The 19,547-nt window shown below is 76.4% G+C and overlaps 11 non-coding genes across 11 annotated transcripts; all 11 read left to right on the top strand.

Moving 5' to 3' along the window:
* The first annotated feature begins 337 nt into the window (after positions 1–337).
* LOC119876227 lies at positions 338–456 on the top strand. Its single transcript, XR_005358703.1, has one exon. It is a non-coding gene; the product is annotated as a 5S ribosomal RNA (ribosomal RNA).
* Positions 457–2,107: 1,651 nt separating this feature from the next.
* On the top strand, positions 2,108–2,226 carry LOC119876237. Its single transcript, XR_005358781.1, has one exon. It is a non-coding gene; the product is annotated as a 5S ribosomal RNA (ribosomal RNA).
* Positions 2,227–3,877: 1,651 nt separating this feature from the next.
* On the top strand, positions 3,878–3,996 carry LOC119876248. The gene has a single exon (XR_005358792.1). It is a non-coding gene; the product is annotated as a 5S ribosomal RNA (ribosomal RNA).
* Positions 3,997–5,647: 1,651 nt separating this feature from the next.
* On the top strand, positions 5,648–5,766 carry LOC119876258. Its single transcript, XR_005358803.1, has one exon. It is a non-coding gene; the product is annotated as a 5S ribosomal RNA (ribosomal RNA).
* A 1,651-nt stretch (positions 5,767–7,417) lies between these two features.
* On the top strand, positions 7,418–7,536 carry LOC119876265. The gene has a single exon (XR_005358805.1). It is a non-coding gene; the product is annotated as a 5S ribosomal RNA (ribosomal RNA).
* Positions 7,537–9,168: 1,632 nt separating this feature from the next.
* Positions 9,169–9,287, top strand: LOC119876228. The gene has a single exon (XR_005358705.1). It is a non-coding gene; the product is annotated as a 5S ribosomal RNA (ribosomal RNA).
* A 1,663-nt stretch (positions 9,288–10,950) lies between these two features.
* On the top strand, positions 10,951–11,069 carry LOC119876229. Its single transcript, XR_005358710.1, has one exon. It is a non-coding gene; the product is annotated as a 5S ribosomal RNA (ribosomal RNA).
* A 1,632-nt stretch (positions 11,070–12,701) lies between these two features.
* Positions 12,702–12,820, top strand: LOC119876231. The gene has a single exon (XR_005358713.1). It is a non-coding gene; the product is annotated as a 5S ribosomal RNA (ribosomal RNA).
* A 1,656-nt stretch (positions 12,821–14,476) lies between these two features.
* LOC119876232 lies at positions 14,477–14,595 on the top strand. The gene has a single exon (XR_005358724.1). It is a non-coding gene; the product is annotated as a 5S ribosomal RNA (ribosomal RNA).
* Positions 14,596–16,242: 1,647 nt separating this feature from the next.
* Positions 16,243–16,361, top strand: LOC119876233. Its single transcript, XR_005358735.1, has one exon. It is a non-coding gene; the product is annotated as a 5S ribosomal RNA (ribosomal RNA).
* A 1,647-nt stretch (positions 16,362–18,008) lies between these two features.
* On the top strand, positions 18,009–18,127 carry LOC119874884. Its single transcript, XR_005358745.1, has one exon. It is a non-coding gene; the product is annotated as a 5S ribosomal RNA (ribosomal RNA).
* Positions 18,128–19,547: the final 1,420 nt, after the last annotated feature.

Raw genomic sequence — 19,547 nt, forward strand, 5'->3', positions numbered from 1 at the left:
TGGGGCGGCGTGCCATCCGGGGAGCCGAGCGGCGGCGACGAGCCCGACAGGCCGGGGACGGGAGCGCGCCCGGGCTCCCGCGACAGACTCGGCTCCGGGGTGCGGGACGCGTCTTGGCCCCCACCCCCCGGCCCGGGCAGGCGCCCTCCGCCACCCCGGGCGCGGCGCGGGAGGCGGTCAGTCCATCAGTCGGGCCGGCAGGCGAGCATGCAGGCAGGCAGGCAGGCGTTCAGGCGGGCCGCACAGGGCGGGCGGAGGAGGGCTGAGGAGCGGCGGGCGCCTGGCCTGGAGAGAGGCGCAGAGCAGGCTCTTGGGGCGCCCAGCGGCAGCCGCGGACGTCTACGGCCATACCACCCTGAACGCGCCCGATCTCGTCTGATCTCGGAAGCTAAGCAGGGTCGGGCCTGGTTAGTACTTGGATGGGAGACCGCCTGGGAATACCGGGTGCTGTAGGCTTTTTTTTCTTCGGCCTTCCTGTCCGTCCCTTTGCCGCCAACACCCCCCTCGCCCAACGCGGCGGCGGCGGCGGCGGCGGTGCCCTCCGGACCACCCCTGCCATGGCCCCCGCCCCGCCGGGACCACCGCAGGGCGCCGCGGGGCACCGAGGGCGCCCGCTGCACGGGCAGGACGCCACTACATACACCACACACCTCCTCTTCCTCCCAGCCCTTCAACGACGCCCACCCGCATCCTAGCCGGCCGCGCGTCCCAGGGGGCCGAGGGGGCCGAGGGGGCCCGAAGCGGCCCAGGGAGGGGACGGGGCGACAGCCGGAACCTCGGGGCTGGGGCGCGGGGGGGCGGTGCGGTCGCTGGGGGGAGACGGGTGGGGGCTGGATCCCGTCCTCGCAGGCCTGCGAGGCCCTCCGTGGGGCCGAGGGGGGGGTGGTTGGGGGCCGGGGGCCGGGGGCCGGGCCTGCCTGCGGGCCCTCCTCGCCCCGCCCCAGGCCCCGCCCCCAGGCCCCGCCCCCAGGCCCGCCCCCAGCCCCTAGCAATTCCCTGGCACCGCCCCCAGCGACCAAGCCACCCAGCCACCCGCAACACCCCCCCCACCTTCGGCCCGGGCCCGCCTGCACCTTCTCTCCGAAGGACATGCCCTCCGTCCCCCGCGGACCACCGTCCCTTCGGCCCTCAGCCCCGGGGTCCACGCTCCGCGTGCCCAGGACACCAACCAGATGGCCCGACCGCCGGGGGCCTCAGGCCCCCCGTTGGCGCCGGGCTCCGCGCTCCGTGACCCCGCGACAGCCAAGACCACGGCGACGCGGGGGCGGCCGGCACCCAGGCCCAAAGAGCCGCTCGGGACACAGCAAGACACACCACAGACACTCGCTCCGCGCCTGGGCCAGGGCGCCGCGCACGCACGCAGGCACACGGCCCCGCGGCGGTTCGGCTGATGGGCAGGAATGGGAGCGGAACGGCATCCCTGACACCGTGGCTGCGGGGCCTGCGGCTGCCAGGGCTCCTGACGCAGCTCCAGGGCCTGCGCCCCTCCGGCGGGGTGGCTGCCTCGCCCCCACAGGCCGTGTGGCCCAGCTCCGAATGCCTGTGTCCTCCTTCCGTCTGTCTGTGTGTGTGTGTGTCGTGGGCACCTGTGTCTGTGTCCCTGCCTGTGCGACGATGGGGTCCGGCGGCGCGGGCGGCCCCGGCTTGGCTTTGAGCCAGGCGGGCTGAAGGACAGGAGAGGCCAGGGGCCGGCCGGCGCCGGCCCCGGCCCGCGGCACACCCCCCCACCCCCCCGCAGCCCCCAGCCCCCAGCGAGCGGCCCGATGTGGGGCGGCGTGCCATCCGGGGAGCCGAGCGGCGGCGACGAGCCCGACAGGCCGGGGACGGGAGCGCGCCCGGGCTCCCGCGACAGACTCGGCTCCGGGGTGCGGGACGCGTCTTGGCCCCCACCCCCCGGCCCGGGCAGGCGCCCTCCGCCACCCCGGGCGCGGCGCGGGAGGCGGTCAGTCCATCAGTCGGGCCGGCAGGCGAGCATGCAGGCAGGCAGGCAGGCAGGCGTTCAGGCGGGCCGCACAGGGCGGGCGGAGGAGGGCTGAGGAGCGGCGGGCGCCTGGCCTGGAGAGAGGCGCAGAGCAGGCTCTTGGGGCGCCCAGCGGCAGCCGCGGACGTCTACGGCCATACCACCCTGAACGCGCCCGATCTCGTCTGATCTCGGAAGCTAAGCAGGGTCGGGCCTGGTTAGTACTTGGATGGGAGACCGCCTGGGAATACCGGGTGCTGTAGGCTTTTTTTTCTTCGGCCTTCCTGTCCGTCCCTTTGCCGCCAACACCCCCCTCGCCCAACGCGGCGGCGGCGGCGGCGGCGGTGCCCTCCGGACCACCCCTGCCATGGCCCCCGCCCCGCCGGGACCACCGCAGGGCGCCGCGGGGCACCGAGGGCGCCCGCTGCACGGGCAGGACGCCACTACATACACCACACACCTCCTCTTCCTCCCAGCCCTTCAACGACGCCCACCCGCATCCTAGCCGGCCGCGCGTCCCAGGGGGCCGAGGGGGCCGAGGGGGCCCGAAGCGGCCCAGGGAGGGGACGGGGCGACAGCCGGAACCTCGGGGCTGGGGCGCGGGGGGGCGGTGCGGTCGCTGGGGGGAGACGGGTGGGGGCTGGATCCCGTCCTCGCAGGCCTGCGAGGCCCTCCGTGGGGCCGAGGGGGGGGTGGTTGGGGGCCGGGGGCCGGGGGCCAGGCCTGCCTGCGGGCCCTCCTCGCCCCGCCCCAGGCCCCGCCCCCAGGCCCCGCCCCCAGGCCCGCCCCCAGCCCCTAGCAATTCCCTGGCACCGCCCCCAGCGACCAAGCCACCCAGCCACCCGCAACACCCCCCCCACCTTCGGCCCGGGCCCGCCTGCACCTTCTCTCCGAAGGACATGCCCTCCGTCCCCCGCGGACCACCGTCCCTTCGGCCCTCAGCCCCGGGGTCCACGCTCCGCGTGCCCAGGACACCAACCAGATGGCCCGACCGCCGGGGGCCTCAGGCCCCCCGTTGGCGCCGGGCTCCGCGCTCCGTGACCCCGCGACAGCCAAGACCACGGCGACGCGGGGGCGGCCGGCACCCAGGCCCAAAGAGCCGCTCGGGACACAGCAAGACACACCACAGACACTCGCTCCGCGCCTGGGCCAGGGCGCCGCGCACGCACGCAGGCACACGGCCCCGCGGCGGTTCGGCTGATGGGCAGGAATGGGAGCGGAACGGCATCCCTGACACCGTGGCTGCGGGGCCTGCGGCTGCCAGGGCTCCTGACGCAGCTCCAGGGCCTGCGCCCCTCCGGCGGGGTGGCTGCCTCGCCCCCACAGGCCGTGTGGCCCAGCTCCGAGTGCCTGTGTCCTCCTTCCGTCTGTCTGTGTGTGTGTGTGTCGTGGGCACCTGTGTCTGTGTCCCTGCCTGTGCGACGATGGGGTCCGGCGGCGCGGGCGGCCCCGGCTTGGCTTTGAGCCAGGCGGGCTGAAGGACAGGAGAGGCCAGGGGCCGGCCGGCGCCGGCCCCGGCCCGCGGCACACCCCCCCACCCCCCCGCAGCCCCCAGCCCCCAGCGAGCGGCCCGATGTGGGGCGGCGTGCCATCCGGGGAGCCGAGCGGCGGCGACGAGCCCGACAGGCCGGGGACGGGAGCGCGCCCGGGCTCCCGCGACAGACTCGGCTCCGGGGTGCGGGACGCGTCTTGGCCCCCACCCCCCGGCCCGGGCAGGCGCCCTCCGCCACCCCGGGCGCGGCGCGGGAGGCGGTCAGTCCATCAGTCGGGCCGGCAGGCGAGCATGCAGGCAGGCAGGCAGGCAGGCGTTCAGGCGGGCCGCACAGGGCGGGCGGAGGAGGGCTGAGGAGCGGCGGGCGCCTGGCCTGGAGAGAGGCGCAGAGCAGGCTCTTGGGGCGCCCAGCGGCAGCCGCGGACGTCTACGGCCATACCACCCTGAACGCGCCCGATCTCGTCTGATCTCGGAAGCTAAGCAGGGTCGGGCCTGGTTAGTACTTGGATGGGAGACCGCCTGGGAATACCGGGTGCTGTAGGCTTTTTTTTCTTCGGCCTTCCTGTCCGTCCCTTTGCCGCCAACACCCCCCTCGCCCAACGCGGCGGCGGCGGCGGCGGCGGTGCCCTCCGGACCACCCCTGCCATGGCCCCCGCCCCGCCGGGACCACCGCAGGGCGCCGCGGGGCACCGAGGGCGCCCGCTGCACGGGCAGGACGCCACTACATACACCACACACCTCCTCTTCCTCCCAGCCCTTCAACGACGCCCACCCGCATCCTAGCCGGCCGCGCGTCCCAGGGGGCCGAGGGGGCCGAGGGGGCCCGAAGCGGCCCAGGGAGGGGACGGGGCGACAGCCGGAACCTCGGGGCTGGGGCGCGGGGGGGCGGTGCGGTCGCTGGGGGGAGACGGGTGGGGGCTGGATCCCGTCCTCGCAGGCCTGCGAGGCCCTCCGTGGGGCCGAGGGGGGGGTGGTTGGGGGCCGGGGGCCGGGGGCCGGGCCTGCCTGCGGGCCCTCCTCGCCCCGCCCCAGGCCCCGCCCCCAGGCCCCGCCCCCAGGCCCGCCCCCAGCCCCTAGCAATTCCCTGGCACCGCCCCCAGCGACCAAGCCACCCAGCCACCCGCAACACCCCCCCCACCTTCGGCCCGGGCCCGCCTGCACCTTCTCTCCGAAGGACATGCCCTCCGTCCCCCGCGGACCACCGTCCCTTCGGCCCTCAGCCCCGGGGTCCACGCTCCGCGTGCCCAGGACACCAACCAGATGGCCCGACCGCCGGGGGCCTCAGGCCCCCCGTTGGCGCCGGGCTCCGCGCTCCGTGACCCCGCGACAGCCAAGACCACGGCGACGCGGGGGCGGCCGGCACCCAGGCCCAAAGAGCCGCTCGGGACACAGCAAGACACACCACAGACACTCGCTCCGCGCCTGGGCCAGGGCGCCGCGCACGCACGCAGGCACACGGCCCCGCGGCGGTTCGGCTGATGGGCAGGAATGGGAGCGGAACGGCATCCCTGACACCGTGGCTGCGGGGCCTGCGGCTGCCAGGGCTCCTGACGCAGCTCCAGGGCCTGCGCCCCTCCGGCGGGGTGGCTGCCTCGCCCCCACAGGCCGTGTGGCCCAGCTCCGAGTGCCTGTGTCCTCCTTCCGTCTGTCTGTGTGTGTGTGTGTCGTGGGCACCTGTGTCTGTGTCCCTGCCTGTGCGACGATGGGGTCCGGCGGCGCGGGCGGCCCCGGCTTGGCTTTGAGCCAGGCGGGCTGAAGGACAGGAGAGGCCAGGGGCCGGCCGGCGCCGGCCCCGGCCCGCGGCACACCCCCCCACCCCCCCGCAGCCCCCAGCCCCCAGCGAGCGGCCCGATGTGGGGCGGCGTGCCATCCGGGGAGCCGAGCGGCGGCGACGAGCCCGACAGGCCGGGGACGGGAGCGCGCCCGGGCTCCCGCGACAGACTCGGCTCCGGGGTGCGGGACGCGTCTTGGCCCCCACCCCCCGGCCCGGGCAGGCGCCCTCCGCCACCCCGGGCGCGGCGCGGGAGGCGGTCAGTCCATCAGTCGGGCCGGCAGGCGAGCATGCAGGCAGGCAGGCAGGCAGGCGTTCAGGCGGGCCGCACAGGGCGGGCGGAGGAGGGCTGAGGAGCGGCGGGCGCCTGGCCTGGAGAGAGGCGCAGAGCAGGCTCTTGGGGCGCCCAGCGGCAGCCGCGGACGTCTACGGCCATACCACCCTGAACGCGCCCGATCTCGTCTGATCTCGGAAGCTAAGCAGGGTCGGGCCTGGTTAGTACTTGGATGGGAGACCGCCTGGGAATACCGGGTGCTGTAGGCTTTTTTTTCTTCGGCCTTCCTGTCCGTCCCTTTGCCGCCAACACCCCCCTCGCCCAACGCGGCGGCGGCGGCGGCGGCGGTGCCCTCCGGACCACCCCTGCCATGGCCCCCGCCCCGCCGGGACCACCGCAGGGCGCCGCGGGGCACCGAGGGCGCCCGCTGCACGGGCAGGACGCCACTACATACACCACACACCTCCTCTTCCTCCCAGCCCTTCAACGACGCCCACCCGCATCCTAGCCGGCCGCGCGTCCCAGGGGGCCGAGGGGGCCGAGGGGGCCCGAAGCGGCCCAGGGAGGGGACGGGGCGACAGCCGGAACCTCGGGGCTGGGGCGCGGGGGGGCGGTGCGGTCGCTGGGGGGAGACGGGTGGGGGCTGGATCCCGTCCTCGCAGGCCTGCGAGGCCCTCCGTGGGGCCGAGGGGGGGGTGGTTGGGGGCCGGGGGCCGGGGGCCGGGCCTGCCTGCGGGCCCTCCTCGCCCCGCCCCAGGCCCCGCCCCCAGGCCCCGCCCCCAGGCCCGCCCCCAGCCCCTAGCAATTCCCTGGCACCGCCCCCAGCGACCAAGCCACCCAGCCACCCGCAACACCCCCCCCACCTTCGGCCCGGGCCCGCCTGCACCTTCTCTCCGAAGGACATGCCCTCCGTCCCCCGCGGACCACCGTCCCTTCGGCCCTCAGCCCCGGGGTCCACGCTCCGCGTGCCCAGGACACCAACCAGATGGCCCGACCGCCGGGGGCCTCAGGCCCCCCGTTGGCGCCGGGCTCCGCGCTCCGTGACCCCGCGACAGCCAAGACCACGGCGACGCGGGGGCGGCCGGCACCCAGGCCCAAAGAGCCGCTCGGGACACAGCAAGACACACCACAGACACTCGCTCCGCGCCTGGGCCAGGGCGCCGCGCACGCACGCAGGCACACGGCCCCGCGGCGGTTCGGCTGATGGGCAGGAATGGGAGCGGAACGGCATCCCTGACACCGTGGCTGCGGGGCCTGCGGCTGCCAGGGCTCCTGACGCAGCTCCAGGGCCTGCGCCCCTCCGGCGGGGTGGCTGCCTCGCCCCCACAGGCCGTGTGGCCCAGCTCCGAGTGCCTGTGTCCTCCTTCCGTCTGTCTGTGTGTGTGTGTGTCGTGGGCACCTGTGTCTGTGTCCCTGCCTGTGCGACGATGGGGTCCGGCGGCGCGGGCGGCCCCGGCTTGGCTTTGAGCCAGGCGGGCTGAAGGACAGGAGAGGCCAGGGGCCGGCCGGCGCCGGCCCCGGCCCGCGGCACACCCCCCCACCCCCCCGCAGCCCCCAGCCCCCAGCGAGCGGCCCGATGTGGGGCGGCGTGCCATCCGGGGAGCCGAGCGGCGGCGACGAGCCCGACAGGCCGGGGACGGGAGCGCGCCCGGGCTCCCGCGACAGACTCGGCTCCGGGGTGCGGGACGCGTCTTGGCCCCCACCCCCCGGCCCGGGCAGGCGCCCTCCGCCACCCCGGGCGCGGCGCGGGAGGCGGTCAGTCCATCAGTCGGGCCGGCAGGCGAGCATGCAGGCAGGCAGGCAGGCAGGCGTTCAGGCGGGCCGCACAGGGCGGGCGGAGGAGGGCTGAGGAGCGGCGGGCGCCTGGCCTGGAGAGAGGCGCAGAGCAGGCTCTTGGGGCGCCCAGCGGCAGCCGCGGACGTCTACGGCCATACCACCCTGAACGCGCCCGATCTCGTCTGATCTCGGAAGCTAAGCAGGGTCGGGCCTGGTTAGTACTTGGATGGGAGACCGCCTGGGAATACCGGGTGCTGTAGGCTTTTTTTTCTTCGGCCTTCCTGTCCGTCCCTTTGCCGCCAACACCCCCCTCGCCCAACGCGGCGGCGGCGGCGGTGCCCTCCGGACCACCCCTGCCATGGCCCCCGCCCCGCCGGGACCACCGCAGGGCGCCGCGGGGCACCGAGGGCGCCCGCTGCACGGGCAGGACGCCACTACATACACCACACACCTCCTCTTCCTCCCAGCCCTTCAACGACGCCCACCCGCATCCTAGCCGGCCGCGCGTCCCAGGGGGCCGAGGGGGCCGAGGGGGCCCGAAGCGGCCCAGGGAGGGGACGGGGCGACAGCCGGAACCTCGGGGCTGGGGCGCGGGGGGGCGGTGCGGTCGCTGGGGGGAGACGGGTGGGGGCTGGATCCCGTCCTCGCAGGCCTGCGAGGCCCTCCGTGGGGCCGAGGGGGGGGTGGTTGGGGGCCGGGGGCCGGGGGCCGGGCCTGCCTGCGGGCCCTCCTCGCCCCGCCCCAGGCCCCGCCCCCAGGCCCGCCCCCAGCCCCTAGCAATTCCCTGGCACCGCCCCCAGCGACCAAGCCACCCAGCCACCCGCAACACCCCCCCCACCTTCGGCCCGGGCCCGCCTGCACCTTCTCTCCGAAGGACATGCCCTCCGTCCCCCGCGGACCACCGTCCCTTCGGCCCTCAGCCCCGGGGTCCACGCTCCGCGTGCCCAGGACACCAACCAGATGGCCCGACCGCCGGGGGCCTCAGGCCCCCCGTTGGCGCCGGGCTCCGCGCTCCGTGACCCCGCGACAGCCAAGACCACGGCGACGCGGGGGCGGCCGGCACCCAGGCCCAAAGAGCCGCTCGGGACACAGCAAGACACACCACAGACACTCGCTCCGCGCCTGGGCCAGGGCGCCGCGCACGCACGCAGGCACACGGCCCCGCGGCGGTTCGGCTGATGGGCAGGAATGGGAGCGGAACGGCATCCCTGACACCGTGGCTGCGGGGCCTGCGGCTGCCAGGGCTCCTGACGCAGCTCCAGGGCCTGCGCCCCTCCGGCGGGGTGGCTGCCTCGCCCCCACAGGCCGTGTGGCCCAGCTCCGAGTGCCTGTGTCCTCCTTCCGTCTGTCTGTGTGTGTGTGTGTCGTGGGCACCTGTGTCTGTGTCCCTGCCTGTGCGACGATGGGGTCCGGCGGCGCGGGCGGCCCCGGCTTGGCTTTGAGCCAGGCGGGCTGAAGGACAGGAGAGGCCAGGGGCCGGCCGGCGCCGGCCCCGGCCCGCGGCACACCCCCCCACCCCCCCGCAGCCCCCAGCCCCCAGCGAGCGGCCCGATGTGGGGCGGCGTGCCATCCGGGGAGCCGAGCGGCGGCGACGAGCCCGACAGGCCGGGGACGGGAGCGCGCCCGGGCTCCCGCGACAGACTCGGCTCCGGGGTGCGGGACGCGTCTTGGCCCCCACCCCCCGGCCCGGGCAGGCGCCCTCCGCCACCCCGGGCGCGGCGCGGGAGGCGGTCAGTCCATCAGTCGGGCCGGCAGGCGAGCATGCAGGCAGGCAGGCAGGCAGGCGTTCAGGCGGGCCGCACAGGGCGGGCGGAGGAGGGCTGAGGAGCGGCGGGCGCCTGGCCTGGAGAGAGGCGCAGAGCAGGCTCTTGGGGCGCCCAGCGGCAGCCGCGGACGTCTACGGCCATACCACCCTGAACGCGCCCGATCTCGTCTGATCTCGGAAGCTAAGCAGGGTCGGGCCTGGTTAGTACTTGGATGGGAGACCGCCTGGGAATACCGGGTGCTGTAGGCTTTTTTTTCTTCGGCCTTCCTGTCCGTCCCTTTGCCGCCAACACCCCCCTCGCCCAACGCGGCGGCGGCGGCGGCGGCGGCGGCGGCGGCGGTGCCCTCCGGACCACCCCTGCCATGGCCCCCGCCCCGCCGGGACCACCGCAGGGCGCCGCGGGGCACCGAGGGCGCCCGCTGCACGGGCAGGACGCCACTACATACACCACACACCTCCTCTTCCTCCCAGCCCTTCAACGACGCCCACCCGCATCCTAGCCGGCCGCGCGTCCCAGGGGGCCGAGGGGGCCGAGGGGGCCCGAAGCGGCCCAGGGAGGGGACGGGGCGACAGCCGGAACCTCGGGGCTGGGGCGCGGGGGGGCGGTGCGGTCGCTGGGGGGAGACGGGTGGGGGCTGGATCCCGTCCTCGCAGGCCTGCGAGGCCCTCCGTGGGGCCGAGGGGGGGGTGGTTGGGGGCCGGGGGCCGGGGGCCGGGCCTGCCTGCGGGCCCTCCTCGCCCCGCCCCAGGCCCCGCCCCCAGGCCCCGCCCCCAGGCCCGCCCCCAGCCCCTAGCAATTCCCTGGCACCGCCCCCAGCGACCAAGCCACCCAGCCACCCGCAACACCCCCCCCACCTTCGGCCCGGGCCCGCCTGCACCTTCTCTCCGAAGGACATGCCCTCCGTCCCCCGCGGACCACCGTCCCTTCGGCCCTCAGCCCCGGGGTCCACGCTCCGCGTGCCCAGGACACCAACCAGATGGCCCGACCGCCGGGGGCCTCAGGCCCCCCGTTGGCGCCGGGCTCCGCGCTCCGTGACCCCGCGACAGCCAAGACCACGGCGACGCGGGGGCGGCCGGCACCCAGGCCCAAAGAGCCGCTCGGGACACAGCAAGACACACCACAGACACTCGCTCCGCGCCTGGGCCAGGGCGCCGCGCACGCACGCAGGCACACGGCCCCGCGGCGGTTCGGCTGATGGGCAGGAATGGGAGCGGAACGGCATCCCTGACACCGTGGCTGCGGGGCCTGCGGCTGCCAGGGCTCCTGACGCAGCTCCAGGGCCTGCGCCCCTCCGGCGGGGTGGCTGCCTCGCCCCCACAGGCCGTGTGGCCCAGCTCCGAGTGCCTGTGTCCTCCTTCCGTCTGTCTGTGTGTGTGTGTGTCGTGGGCACCTGTGTCTGTGTCCCTGCCTGTGCGACGATGGGGTCCGGCGGCGCGGGCGGCCCCGGCTTGGCTTTGAGCCAGGCGGGCTGAAGGACAGGAGAGGCCAGGGGCCGGCCGGCGCCGGCCCCGGCCCGCGGCACACCCCCCCACCCCCCCGCAGCCCCCAGCCCCCAGCGAGCGGCCCGATGTGGGGCGGCGTGCCATCCGGGGAGCCGAGCGGCGGCGACGAGCCCGACAGGCCGGGGACGGGAGCGCGCCCGGGCTCCCGCGACAGACTCGGCTCCGGGGTGCGGGACGCGTCTTGGCCCCCACCCCCCGGCCCGGGCAGGCGCCCTCCGCCACCCCGGGCGCGGCGCGGGAGGCGGTCAGTCCATCAGTCGGGCCGGCAGGCGAGCATGCAGGCAGGCAGGCAGGCAGGCGTTCAGGCGGGCCGCACAGGGCGGGCGGAGGAGGGCTGAGGAGCGGCGGGCGCCTGGCCTGGAGAGAGGCGCAGAGCAGGCTCTTGGGGCGCCCAGCGGCAGCCGCGGACGTCTACGGCCATACCACCCTGAACGCGCCCGATCTCGTCTGATCTCGGAAGCTAAGCAGGGTCGGGCCTGGTTAGTACTTGGATGGGAGACCGCCTGGGAATACCGGGTGCTGTAGGCTTTTTTTTCTTCGGCCTTCCTGTCCGTCCCTTTGCCGCCAACACCCCCCTCGCCCAACGCGGCGGCGGCGGCGGTGCCCTCCGGACCACCCCTGCCATGGCCCCCGCCCCGCCGGGACCACCGCAGGGCGCCGCGGGGCACCGAGGGCGCCCGCTGCACGGGCAGGACGCCACTACATACACCACACACCTCCTCTTCCTCCCAGCCCTTCAACGACGCCCACCCGCATCCTAGCCGGCCGCGCGTCCCAGGGGGCCGAGGGGGCCGAGGGGGCCCGAAGCGGCCCAGGGAGGGGACGGGGCGACAGCCGGAACCTCGGGGCTGGGGCGCGGGGGGGCGGTGCGGTCGCTGGGGGGAGACGGGTGGGGGCTGGATCCCGTCCTCGCAGGCCTGCGAGGCCCTCCGTGGGGCCGAGGGGGGGGTGGTTGGGGGCCGGGGGCCGGGGGCCGGGCCTGCCTGCGGGCCCTCCTCGCCCCGCCCCAGGCCCCGCCCCCAGGCCCGCCCCCAGCCCCTAGCAATTCCCTGGCACCGCCCCCAGCGACCAAGCCACCCAGCCACCCGCAACACCCCCCCCACCTTCGGCCCGGGCCCGCCTGCACCTTCTCTCCGAAGGACATGCCCTCCGTCCCCCGCGGACCACCGTCCCTTCGGCCCTCAGCCCCGGGGTCCACGCTCCGCGTGCCCAGGACACCAACCAGATGGCCCGACCGCCGGGGGCCTCAGGCCCCCCGTTGGCGCCGGGCTCCGCGCTCCGTGACCCCGCGACAGCCAAGACCACGGCGACGCGGGGGCGGCCGGCACCCAGGCCCAAAGAGCCGCTCGGGACACAGCAAGACACACCACAGACACTCGCTCCGCGCCTGGGCCAGGGCGCCGCGCACGCACGCAGGCACACGGCCCCGCGGCGGTTCGGCTGATGGGCAGGAATGGGAGCGGAACGGCATCCCTGACACCGTGGCTGCGGGGCCTGCGGCTGCCAGGGCTCCTGACGCAGCTCCAGGGCCTGCGCCCCTCCGGCGGGGTGGCTGCCTCGCCCCCACAGGCCGTGTGGCCCAGCTCCGAGTGCCTGTGTCCTCCTTCCGTCTGTCTGTGTGTGTGTGTGTCGTGGGCACCTGTGTCTGTGTCCCTGCCTGTGCGACGATGGGGTCCGGCGGCGCGGGCGGCCCCGGCTTGGCTTTGAGCCAGGCGGGCTGAAGGACAGGAGAGGCCAGGGGCCGGCCGGCGCCGGCCCCGGCCCGCGGCACACCCCCCCACCCCCCCGCAGCCCCCAGCCCCCAGCGAGCGGCCCGATGTGGGGCGGCGTGCCATCCGGGGAGCCGAGCGGCGGCGACGAGCCCGACAGGCCGGGGACGGGAGCGCGCCCGGGCTCCCGCGACAGACTCGGCTCCGGGGTGCGGGACGCGTCTTGGCCCCCACCCCCCGGCCCGGGCAGGCGCCCTCCGCCACCCCGGGCGCGGCGCGGGAGGCGGTCAGTCCATCAGTCGGGCCGGCAGGCGAGCATGCAGGCAGGCAGGCAGGCAGGCGTTCAGGCGGGCCGCACAGGGCGGGCGGAGGAGGGCTGAGGAGCGGCGGGCGCCTGGCCTGGAGAGAGGCGCAGAGCAGGCTCTTGGGGCGCCCAGCGGCAGCCGCGGACGTCTACGGCCATACCACCCTGAACGCGCCCGATCTCGTCTGATCTCGGAAGCTAAGCAGGGTCGGGCCTGGTTAGTACTTGGATGGGAGACCGCCTGGGAATACCGGGTGCTGTAGGCTTTTTTTTCTTCGGCCTTCCTGTCCGTCCCTTTGCCGCCAACACCCCCCTCGCCCAACGCGGCGGCGGCGGCGGCGGCGGCGGCGGCGGTGCCCTCCGGACCACCCCTGCCATGGCCCCCGCCCCGCCGGGACCACCGCAGGGCGCCGCGGGGCACCGAGGGCGCCCGCTGCACGGGCAGGACGCCACTACATACACCACACACCTCCTCTTCCTCCCAGCCCTTCAACGACGCCCACCCGCATCCTAGCCGGCCGCGCGTCCCAGGGGGCCGAGGGGGCCGAGGGGGCCCGAAGCGGCCCAGGGAGGGGACGGGGCGACAGCCGGAACCTCGGGGCTGGGGCGCGGGGGGGCGGTGCGGTCGCTGGGGGGAGACGGGTGGGGGCTGGATCCCGTCCTCGCAGGCCTGCGAGGCCCTCCGTGGGGCCGAGGGGGGGGTGGTTGGGGGCCGGGGGCCGGGGGCCGGGCCTGCCTGCGGGCCCTCCTCGCCCCGCCCCAGGCCCCGCCCCAGCCCGCCCCAGGCCCGCCCCCAGCCCCTAGCAATTCCCTGGCACCGCCCCCAGCGACCAAGCCACCCAGCCACCCGCAACACCCCCCCCACCTTCGGCCCGGGCCCGCCTGCACCTTCTCTCCGAAGGACATGCCCTCCGTCCCCCGCGGACCACCGTCCCTTCGGCCCTCAGCCCCGGGGTCCACGCTCCGCGTGCCCAGGACACCAACCAGATGGCCCGACCGCCGGGGGCCTCAGGCCCCCCGTTGGCGCCGGGCTCCGCGCTCCGTGACCCCGCGACAGCCAAGACCACGGCGACGCGGGGGCGGCCGGCACCCAGGCCCAAAGAGCCGCTCGGGACACAGCAAGACACACCACAGACACTCGCTCCGCGCCTGGGCCAGGGCGCCGCGCACGCACGCAGGCACACGGCCCCGCGGCGGTTCGGCTGATGGGCAGGAATGGGAGCGGAACGGCATCCCTGACACCGTGGCTGCGGGGCCTGCGGCTGCCAGGGCTCCTGACGCAGCTCCAGGGCCTGCGCCCCTCCGGCGGGGTGGCTGCCTCGCCCCCACAGGCCGTGTGGCCCAGCTCCGAGTGCCTGTGTCCTCCTTCCGTCTGTCTGTGTGTGTGTGTGTCGTGGGCACCTGTGTCTGTGTCCCTGCCTGTGCGACGATGGGGTCCGGCGGCGCGGGCGGCCCCGGCTTGGCTTTGAGCCAGGCGGGCTGAAGGACAGGAGAGGCCAGGGGCCGGCCGGCGCCGGCCCCGGCCCGCGGCACACCCCCCCACCCCCCCGCAGCCCCCAGCCCCCAGCGAGCGGCCCGATGTGGGGCGGCGTGCCATCCGGGGAGCCGAGCGGCGGCGACGAGCCCGACAGGCCGGGGACGGGAGCGCGCCCGGGCTCCCGCGACAGACTCGGCTCCGGGGTGCGGGACGCGTCTTGGCCCCCACCCCCCGGCCCGGGCAGGCGCCCTCCGCCACCCCGGGCGCGGCGCGGGAGGCGGTCAGTCCATCAGTCGGGCCGGCAGGCGAGCATGCAGGCAGGCAGGCAGGCAGGCGTTCAGGCGGGCCGCACAGGGCGGGCGGAGGAGGGCTGAGGAGCGGCGGGCGCCTGGCCTGGAGAGAGGCGCAGAGCAGGCTCTTGGGGCGCCCAGCGGCAGCCGCGGACGTCTACGGCCATACCACCCTGAACGCGCCCGATCTCGTCTGATCTCGGAAGCTAAGCAGGGTCGGGCCTGGTTAGTACTTGGATGGGAGACCGCCTGGGAATACCGGGTGCTGTAGGCTTTTTTTTCTTCGGCCTTCCTGTCCGTCCCTTTGCCGCCAACACCCCCCTCGCCCAACGCGGCGGCGGCGGCGGCGGCGGCGGCGGCGGTGCCCTCCGGACCACCCCTGCCATGGCCCCCGCCCCGCCGGGACCACCGCAGGGCGCCGCGGGGCACCGAGGGCGCCCGCTGCACGGGCAGGACGCCACTACATACACCACACACCTCCTCTTCCTCCCAGCCCTTCAACGACGCCCACCCGCATCCTAGCCGGCCGCGCGTCCCAGGGGGCCGAGGGGGCCGAGGGGGCCCGAAGCGGCCCAGGGAGGGGACGGGGCGACAGCCGGAACCTCGGGGCTGGGGCGCGGGGGGGCGGTGCGGTCGCTGGGGGGAGACGGGTGGGGGCTGGATCCCGTCCTCGCAGGCCTGCGAGGCCCTCCGTGGGGCCGAGGGGGGGGTGGTTGGGGGCCGGGGGCCGGGGGCCGGGCCTGCCTGCGGGCCCTCCTCGCCCCGCCCCAGGCCCCGCCCCCAGGCCCGCCCCCAGCCCCTAGCAATTCCCTGGCACCGCCCCCAGCGACCAAGCCACCCAGCCACCCGCAACACCCCCCCCACCTTCGGCCCGGGCCCGCCTGCACCTTCTCTCCGAAGGACATGCCCTCCGTCCCCCGCGGACCACCGTCCCTTCGGCCCTCAGCCCCGGGGTCCACGCTCCGCGTGCCCAGGACACCAACCAGATGGCCCGACCGCCGGGGGCCTCAGGCCCCCCGTTGGCGCCGGGCTCCGCGCTCCGTGACCCCGCGACAGCCAAGACCACGGCGACGCGGGGGCGGCCGGCACCCAGGCCCAAAGAGCCGCTCGGGACACAGCAAGACACACCACAGACACTCGCTCCGCGCCTGGGCCAGGGCGCCGCGCACGCACGCAGGCACACGGCCCCGCGGCGGTTCGGCTGATGGGCAGGAATGGGAGCGGAACGGCATCCCTGACACCGTGGCTGCGGGGCCTGCGGCTGCCAGGGCTCCTGACGCAGCTCCAGGGCCTGCGCCCCTCCGGCGGGGTGGCTGCCTCGCCCCCACAGGCCGTGTGGCCCAGCTCCGAGTGCCTGTGTCCTCCTTCCGTCTGTCTGTGTGTGTGTGTGTCGTGGGCACCTGTGTCTGTGTCCCTGCCTGTGCGACGATGGGGTCCGGCGGCGCGGGCGGCCCCGGCTTGGCTTTGAGCCAGGCGGGCTGAAGGACAGGAGAGGCCAGGGGCCGGCCGGCGCCGGCCCCGGCCCGCGGCACACCCCCCCACCCCCCCGCAGCCCCCAGCCCCCAGCGAGCGGCCCGATGTGGGGCGGCGTGCCATCCGGGGAGCCGAGCGGCGGCGACGAGCCCGACAGGCCGGGGACGGGAGCGCGCCCGGGCTCCCGCGACAGACTCGGCTCCGGGGTGCGGGACGCGTCTTGGCCCCCACCCCCCGGCCCGGGCAGGCGCCCTCCGCCACCCCGGGCGCGGCGCGGGAGGCGGTCAGTCCATCAGTCGGGCCGGCAGGCGAGCATGCAGGCAGGCAGGCAGGCAGGCGTTCAGGCGGGCCGCACAGGGCGGGCGGAGGAGGGCTGAGGAGCGGCGGGCGCCTGGCCTGGAGAGAGGCGCAGAGCAGGCTCTTGGGGCGCCCAGCGGCAGCCGCGGACGTCTACGGCCATACCACCCTGAACGCGCCCGATCTCGTCTGATCTCGGAAGCTAAGCAGGGTCGGGCCTGGTTAGTACTTGGATGGGAGACCGCCTGGGAATACCGGGTGCTGTAGGCTTTTTTTTCTTCGGCCTTCCTGTCCGTCCCTTTGCCGCCAACACCCCCCTCGCCCAACGCGGCGGCGGCGGCGGCGGTGCCCTCCGGACCACCCCTGCCATGGCCCCCGCCCCGCCGGGACCACCGCAGGGCGCCGCGGGGCACCGAGGGCGCCCGCTGCACGGGCAGGACGCCACTACATACACCACACACCTCCTCTTCCTCCCAGCCCTTCAACGACGCCCACCCGCATCCTAGCCGGCCGCGCGTCCCAGGGGGCCGAGGGGGCCGAGGGGGCCCGAAGCGGCCCAGGGAGGGGACGGGGCGACAGCCGGAACCTCGGGGCTGGGGCGCGGGGGGGCGGTGCGGTCGCTGGGGGGAGACGGGTGGGGGCTGGATCCCGTCCTCGCAGGCCTGCGAGGCCCTCCGTGGGGCCGAGGGGGGGGTGGTTGGGGGCCGGGGGCCGGGGGCCGGGCCTGCCTGCGGGCCCTCCTCGCCCCGCCCCAGGCCCCGCCCCAGGCCCCGCCCCCAGGCCCGCCCCCAGCCCCTAGCAATTCCCTGGCACCGCCCCCAGCGACCAAGCCACCCAGCCACCCGCAACACCCCCCCCACCTTCGGCCCGGGCCCGCCTGCACCTTCTCTCCGAAGGACATGCCCTCCGTCCCCCGCGGACCACCGTCCCTTCGGCCCTCAGCCCCGGGGTCCACGCTCCGCGTGCCCAGGACACCAACCAGATGGCCCGACCGCCGGGGGCCTCAGGCCCCCCGTTGGCGCCGGGCTCCGCGCTCCGTGACCCCGCGACAGCCAAGACCACGGCGACGCGGGGGCGGCCGGCACCCAGGCCCAAAGAGCCGCTCGGGACACAGCAAGACACACCACAGACACTCGCTCCGCGCCTGGGCCAGGGCGCCGCGCACGCACGCAGGCACACGGCCCCGCGGCGGTTCGGCTGATGGGCAGGAATGGGAGCGGAACGGCATCCCTGACACCGTGGCTGCGGGGCCTGCGGCTGCCAGGGCTCCTGACGCAGCTCCAGGGCCTGCGCCCCTCCGGCGGGGTGGCTGCCTCGCCCCCACAGGCCGTGTGGCCCAGCTCCGAGTGCCTGTGTCCTCCTTCCGTCTGTCTGTGTGTGTGTGTGTCGTGGGCACCTGTGTCTGTGTCCCTGCCTGTGCGACGATGGGGTCCGGCGGCGCGGGCGGCCCCGGCTTGGCTTTGAGCCAGGCGGGCTGAAGGACAGGAGAGGCCAGGGGCCGGCCGGCGCCGGCCCCGGCCCGCGGCACACCCCCCCACCCCCCCGCAGCCCCCAGCCCCCAGCGAGCGGCCCGATGTGGGGCGGCGTGCCATCCGGGGAGCCGAGCGGCGGCGACGAGCCCGACAGGCCGGGGACGGGAGCGCGCCCGGGCTCCCGCGACAGACTCGGCTCCGGGGTGCGGGACGCGTCTTGGCCCCCACCCCCCGGCCCGGGCAGGCGCCCTCCGCCACCCCGGGCGCGGCGCGGGAGGCGGTCAGTCCATCAGTCGGGCCGGCAGGCGAGCATGCAGGCAGGCAGGCAGGCAGGCGTTCAGGCGGGCCGCACAGGGCGGGCGGAGGAGGGCTGAGGAGCGGCGGGCGCCTGGCCTGGAGAGAGGCGCAGAGCAGGCTCTTGGGGCGCCCAGCGGCAGCCGCGGACGTCTACGGCCATACCACCCTGAACGCGCCCGATCTCGTCTGATCTCGGAAGCTAAGCAGGGTCGGGCCTGGTTAGTACTTGGATGGGAGACCGCCTGGGAATACCGGGTGCTGTAGGCTTTTTTTTCTTCGGCCTTCCTGTCCGTCCCTTTGCCGCCAACACCCCCCTCGCCCAACGCGGCGGCGGCGGCGGCGGCGGCGGCGGCGGCGGTGCCCTCCGGACCACCCCTGCCATGGCCCCCGCCCCGCCGGGACCACCGCAGGGCGCCGCGGGGCACCGAGGGCGCCCGCTGCACGGGCAGGACGCCACTACATACACCACACACCTCCTCTTCCTCCCAGCCCTTCAACGACGCCCACCCGCATCCTAGCCGGCCGCGCGTCCCAGGGGGCCGAGGGGGCCGAGGGGGCCCGAAGCGGCCCAGGGAGGGGACGGGGCGACAGCCGGAACCTCGGGGCTGGGGCGCGGGGGGGCGGTGCGGTCGCTGGGGGGAGACGGGTGGGGGCTGGATCCCGTCCTCGCAGGCCTGCGAGGCCCTCCGTGGGGCCGAGGGGGGGGTGGTTGGGGGCCGGGGGCCGGGGGCCGGGCCTGCCTGCGGGCCCTCCTCGCCCCGCCCCAGGCCCCGCCCCAGCCCGCCCCAGGCCCGCCCCCAGCCCCTAGCAATTCCCTGGCACCGCCCCCAGCGACCAAGCCACCCAGCCACCCGCAACACCCCCCCCACCTTCGGCCCGGGCCCGCCTGCACCTTCTCTCCGAAGGACATGCCCTCCGTCCCCCGCGGACCACCGTCCCTTCGGCCCTCAGCCCCGGGGTCCACGCTCCGCGTGCCCAGGACACCAACCAGATGGCCCGACCGCCGGGGGCCTCAGGCCCCCCGTTGGCGCCGGGCTCCGCGCTCCGTGACCCCGCGACAGCCAAGACCACGGCGACGCGGGGGCGGCCGGCACCCAGGCCCAAAGAGCCGCTCGGGACACAGCAAGACACACCACAGACACTCGCTCCGCGCCTGGGCCAGGGCGCCGCGCACGCACGCAGGCACACGGCCCCGCGGCGGTTCGGCTGATGGGCAGGAATGGGAGCGGAACGGCATCCCTGACACCGTGGCTGCGGGGCCTGCGGCTGCCAGGGCTCCTGACGCAGCTCCAGGGCCTGCGCCCCTCCGGCGGGGTGGCTGCCTCGCCCCCACAGGCCGTGTGGCCCAGCTCCGAGTGCCTGTGTCCTCCTTCCGTCTGTCTGTGTGTGTGTGTGTCGTGGGCACCTGTGTCTGTGTCCCTGCCTGTGCGACGATGGGGTCCGGCGGCGCGGGCGGCCCCGGCTTGGCTTTGAGCCAGGCGGGCTGAAGGACAGGAGAGGCCAGGGGCCGGCCGGCGCCGGCCCCGGCCCGCGGCACACCCCCCCACCCCCCCGCAGCCCCCAGCCCCCAGCGAGCGGCCCGATGTGGGGCGGCGTGCCATCCGGGGAGCCGAGCGGCGGCGACGAGCCCGACAGGCCGGGGACGGGAGCGCGCCCGGGCTCCCGCGACAGACTCGGCTCCGGGGTG

This window comes from Canis lupus, chromosome 4 (genome assembly GCF_011100685.1).
Source record: "Canis lupus familiaris isolate Mischka breed German Shepherd chromosome 4, alternate assembly UU_Cfam_GSD_1.0, whole genome shotgun sequence".
In the NCBI taxonomy this organism is placed as follows: domain Eukaryota; kingdom Metazoa; phylum Chordata; class Mammalia; order Carnivora; family Canidae; genus Canis; species Canis lupus.